The sequence below is a fragment of the Rhincodon typus genome, chromosome 26, assembly GCF_021869965.1.
Source record: "Rhincodon typus isolate 14 chromosome 26, sRhiTyp1.1, whole genome shotgun sequence".
Taxonomy (NCBI): Eukaryota; Metazoa; Chordata; class Chondrichthyes; order Orectolobiformes; family Rhincodontidae; genus Rhincodon; species Rhincodon typus.
The window spans coordinates 41,695,067-41,701,066 of NC_063357.1; the positions used below are offsets into that span (position 1 = coordinate 41,695,067).

General features: G+C 43.5%; 1 protein-coding gene across 1 annotated transcript in view; it reads right to left on the reverse strand.

Moving 5' to 3' along the window:
• Positions 1–6,000, reverse strand: part of ift22 (intraflagellar transport 22 homolog (Chlamydomonas)) — a 34,539-nt gene that overhangs the window by 1,928 nt on the left and 26,611 nt on the right. The gene's annotated exons all lie outside the window — the stretch shown is intronic.

A 6,000-nucleotide genomic window follows, 5' to 3' on the forward strand; every position in this document is an offset into this window, starting at 1 on the left:
TTGATAGAAAAAGTGAGAGTTGGTAGGAGATGAAGGAAAATAGAGACTGAGTGGGCATATGTGTACAAATTATCCAGGTTGGCTTGGCAGGTTGAGAAAGTTATTAATAAGATGAATAGGGGATGTATAAACAAAGGTCTAGAGTTAGAACATAGAACAGTACAGCATAGGACCAGGACCTTTGGACAATTGAGTCGGTATCGCCAAAAATAAGTACATCACTGGAGCAGGCCTACTATGTCGTTCTAAACTGATGCTATTTGTCTGCACATGTCCATTGCTGTCTATCCCCTGCGTCTGTATAAATGTCTCAAACTTAACTAACAAATCTGCTCCTACCCAGACACCCCACCCCACCTTGCAGCATGTTCCAGGCACCTATCACATTCCTCAGTGCTTTTTATGCTCGTTTTGAGCAGAATGCCAGTGGCACAGTGTCATCTAATCCAACAGCTCCTGATGCACCTGTTCCCTCTGTCACCGCTGCAGACGTCAGCTCGGTCTTGTTGAGAATAAACCCGAGGAAAGCGACTGGCCCAGATGGAGTCCCTAGCAGTGCACTCAGATCCTGTGTTGACCAGCTGGTGGTAGTATTCGCTGACATCTTTAACCTCTCCTTCCTACAATGTGAAGTCCACATCTGCTTCAAGAATACCACTATCATTCAAGTACCAAAGAAAACACATGCAACATGCCTCAAAGACTACCACCCAGTGGCTCTGACCTCCATAATCATAAGGTACTTTGAGAAGTTAGTCATGGCCCATATCAACACTAGCTTCTCAGCTGGCGTCAATCCCCTGCAATTTGCCACCCAGCAAAACAGATCCACAGCGGACGCCATGTCCCTAGCCTTACACTCGTCCCTGGAACACCTGGGAAACAAGGACACCTACGTCACATTCCTACTTGTCGACTACAGCTCTGCCTTCAACACCATAATCCCTACCTGACAAATCTCAAAGCTCTGAGATCAGGTCTCAACTGGATCCTCAGGTTCCTGACCCACAGACCACAATTAGTGAAGATAGACAACAGCACGTCCTCCACGATAATCCTCAACACTGGCACCCTGCAAGGATGCGTTCTCAGTATCCTACTGTACTACAGCAGCGGTGACAGAGGGAACAGGTGCATCAGGAGCATCACGACTGTCTAACCAAATTTTGTACGAAAGCCATCTACAAGTTTTCTGACAACACCAACATTGTAGGCTGGATATCAATCAATGATCAGTGAGAATATAGGAAGGAGATGGAATGCTTGGTGTTGTGGTGCAATGATCGCAATCTCTGACTCAATGTCAGCAAATCAAGAGAACTCATCATTGACTTCGGGAAGAAAGGAGGAGGAGAAGCCCCTATCTATATCAATGTAGCTGAGGTGGAGAGGGTTGAGATTGTCAATTTCCTAGTCATGACAATAACCAACAATTTGTCCTGGACTTCCCATTTAGATCCGACGGTCAAGAAGGCACAACACCTCTTCTTCCTTGGGAAAATAAGGAAATTCGGTATGTCCATAGGGATCCTCACCATCTTTTACAGATACACTCTAGAAAGCATTCTGTCTGGTTGCATAATGGCTTGGTACGGCAACTGCTCTGGCCAGGACCCTAAGAAACTACAGAAAATTGTGGGCAGAGTCCAGACCATCACGGAAGCCAACCTTCCATCCATGGATTCCATCTACACTTCTCGTTGCCGTGAAAAGGCTGCCAACATCAAAGACCCCTCCCACCTTCAGTAATACTCTCTTCCAATCTCTTGTCAGACAGAAGCTTGAACACATGCACTAACAGGTTCATGAACAGCTTCTTCCCTGCTGCTATTAACCTGCTGAATGGACCTCTCTAATTTCAAGTCTAATGTCGATCTTGCTTTTGTGCACCTCCTGTGCAGTCATAACCTTATATAGTTCATTCTGTCTAAGCGCTCTATGATCCGTATGTCCTTGTTTGCTATGATCTGCCCATACTGCTTGCAAAAACAAAACTTTTCACTGTACTTAGGTACATGTGACAACAATAAATCAAATCAAATCAAATCAAATCACCCTCTGTTTAAAAAAAAGTGCCTTGCATATCTCCTTTAAACATTTCCTCTCTCACCTTAAACCTATGCACCCTTGTATTTGACCCTGGGTAAAAGGCTTCAACAATCTACCCTATACATGTCTCTCATAATTTTATTTAATTTTATCAGGTCACCCCTCAGCCTTCAATGCTATAGCGAGAACAATCCAAATTTGTCCAACTGCTTATTATAGCTAATACACTCCAATCCAGGCAACTTCTTTTGCATCCTCTCCTAAGCCTCCACATCCTTCCTATAGTGTGGCGATCAGAACTGTACACAATATTCCAAATGTGACCAAACCAGAAGTCTTATACAGCTGCAACATACTTGCCAACTTTTATATTCAATGCTCGGACTGATGAAGGCTGGCATACCGTATGCCTTCTTTACTACCTTACCAGCTATGGACTTACACCCCAAGATCCCTCTGTATATCAATGCTCCCAAGGGTCCTGCCATTTACTGTATACTTTCCTCTTGCATTTGACTTCCCTAAATGGATCACCTGATTCTTTTCCAGACTAAACATCATCTGCCATTTCTCTGCCCAGCTTTCCCAAGTGATCAATATCATGCTGTGTCCTTTGATAACTTTCCTCACTATCCTACTCTGTCTACTTTCATGTTGCCTACAAACATATTGATCAGACCATTTACATTTTCATTCAAATCTATATATTTCTATTTCAAACAACAGAGGTCCCAGCACTGATCCTTATGAAGCACTACATGGTCATAGACCTCCAGTCAGAAAAACACCCCAGTACAACTACCTTCTGTTTTCTACAACCATGCTGATTTTGTATACAACTTGCCAACCCACCACCGATTCCATGCAGTTCAATCTTCTGGACCAGCCAACCATCAGGGACCTTGTCAAATGCTTTAGTAAAGTCAATGTAGACAACATCCACTGACCTACCCTCAATCATCTTTGTCATTTTTTAATTTAAAAACAGTCAATCTATTTGAGAGACTGATTCTCTCTAGTACATTCTTCTCTAAATGCAAGTAAATCCTGTCCCTAAGAATCTTCTCCAATAATTTCCCTACCACTGACCTATAATTTCCTGGATTAATTTTGTTGCTCTTAAATAAAAGAACAACTGGCTATTCTCTAGTCTTCTGTAACTTTGCCTGTGGCTAAACAGAATACAAAGATCTCTGTCAAGACCCCAGCGATCTTCTCCCTTGCCTCCTTCAGTATCCTGGGATGGATCCCATCAGGCTCAGGGGACTCATCCACCTTAATGTTTTTGAAAACACTCCACACCTCCTCTTAGTCCTCCTTAATATCAAAATGCCCCTCTCTAAACTTACCATCATTTAAGTCCTCCTTAATGAATACCAATACAAAGTACTCTCCAAACCATCTCCTCTGGCTCCAGGCACAAATTCCCTCTTATGTCCAGGAATGGACCTACCCTTTCCCTAGTTACTTTCTTGCTCCAAATATACATTTAAAATACCTGGTGCTTCTCCTTAATCCTACTTACCATTGACATTTCATGGCCCCTTCTAGCCCTCCTAAAAGTCTTTCTTGCTTCCTTTCATCCTCACAGAAACAACTGATCCTGAACTATGATCAACTGGCCTTTAAAAGACTGCCATATGTCAGATGTGGAATCAAAGAACCACCACTGCCCCCATCTAATTTATCAGTTCCTGCCTAATACTGTTGTAATTTGCCTTACCCCAATTTAGCACTTTCACCTGAAGACCAGTTGTATCCTTATCCATAACTATCTTAAGACTTATGGAATTATGTTCCCTGTTCCCAAAATGCACCCCCACTGAAACTTTGATTATTTTGCCAAGCTCATTCCCCAATACAAGGTCTAATATGGCCCTTCTCCTAGTTGGACTACCTGCATATTGTTTCCAGAAACTCTCCTGGATGCACCTAACAAATTCTGTCCCATCTAAGCACCTGGCACTAAGGGAGTCCCAGTCAATATTGGGGAAATTATGAACATCCACTACAACAACTCTATCGTTTTTACATCTTTCCATATTCTGCTCACATATCTGTTCCTTGACCTCTTGCTGGCTATTGGGAGGCCTGTAGTATATATACATTGTAATGATTGCACCTTTCTTATTCCTACATTGCACCCATATAGTCTTGCTGGTTGAGCCGTCCAAGATGTCCTCTCTTATACGGCTGTGACATTATCCTTAATCAGTAATGCAACTCCTCCACTCCTTTACATCCCTCTCTATCACTCCTGAAACATTTAAACCCTGGAAAGTTGAGTCTTGTCTTTCGCTCAACCAAGTTCCTGTAATGGCTACCACATCATAATCCCCTGTACTGATTCAAGTTCTAGGCTCATTTTTTTAATTCAATAATGGGATGAGGGTATCGCTGGTTAAGCAGCATTTATTGCCCATCCCTAATTGCCCAGAGGGCAGTTCAGAGTCAGCCACCTCGCTGTGGGTCTAGAGTCACGTGTAGGCCAGACCAGGTAAGGATGGCAGTTTCCTTCCCTAAAGGACATTAGTGAACCACATAGGGTTTTCCAACAATCGACATGGTCATCATTAGATTCTCTATTCCAGAAATTTTATTGAATTTAAATTACACCATCTGCTGTGGTGGGATTTGAATCCAGGCCCCTAGAATGATATCTGGCTTTCTGGATTAGCAGTCCAGCAATAATACCACTAGGCAATTACCTCCCCATATATCTGTCTTATCTGTTATAGCTGCCCATCTGCCTTATCGGTTATACCCTTTGCATGAAAATAAATACACTTCAGACTGCTAGTCCTGCCACATTCATCAACCTGGCCCTGCATGTTCTTCCTATTAGACTTTCTTGACTTAACCTCTTCCTTCTTGTCAGTCACTCCATATACTGACCTAATGCTCTGGTTTCCACCCCCACCACACTTGTTTAAATACCCTCACCCTCAAGTAGCACTAGCAAACCTCCCTGCAAGGATATTGAGGTGCCTCCAGTTTAGGCGCTACCTGTACTTGTACAAGCCATATTTGCCCTGGAAGTGATCCTAATGTTCCAGATATCTGAAGCCCTCCCTCCTATACCAGCTCTCCAGTCATGCATTCAATTGTATTATCTTCCTGGTTTCTGGCCTCATTAGCACGAGGCACTGGGAGTAATCCTGAGATAGCAATCTTGGAGTTCCTGCTTTTAACTTTCCCTCAGGACCTCATCTCTCCTTTTATGTCATTAGTACCAATATGGACTATGACCTTTGGCTGTTCACCCTCTTCTTTCAGAATATCTTGTACTCACTCAGAGACATCCTTGACCCTGGCACCAGGGAGAAAACAAATCATCCTGGAGTCCTGTATGCGGCCACAGAAATGCCCATCTGTGCCCCTGATATAGGGTCCACTCTCACTACCACTCACCTACACTTCTACCCTCCTTGCTGTACGAGAGAGCCAATCGTGGTGCCACTGATCTGGCTGCTGCAGTTGCTTTTCCCAGAGAGCTCACTAATGTCCTTCAGGGAAGGAAATCTACCTTACTCACCTGGTCTGGCCTACATGTGACTTCAGACCAACAGCAATGTGGTTGACTCTCAAACTGCCCTCTGAAATGGCCTAGCAAGTCACTCAGTTGAATCAATTGTTATAAAGTCTCAACAAAGAAATGAAACTGGACAGACCACCTGACATTAACCTAGGCACCAGAGAAGATAAAGCAGCAACAATTCTGACCATGCAAAGTCCTCCTTACTAACATCTGGGGGCTAGTTCCAAAATTGGAAGAGTTGTCTCACAGACTAGTCAAGCAACAACCTGACATTGTCTGTAAGGTATGATTCTGTGAGTATGACTATGTCCCAGATACCACCATCACTAACCCTGGATATATCCTTCCAGGTGAAACAACACTTCACCTGCATTTCCCAGAATCTAGTCTACTGCATTCGCTGCTCACAATGT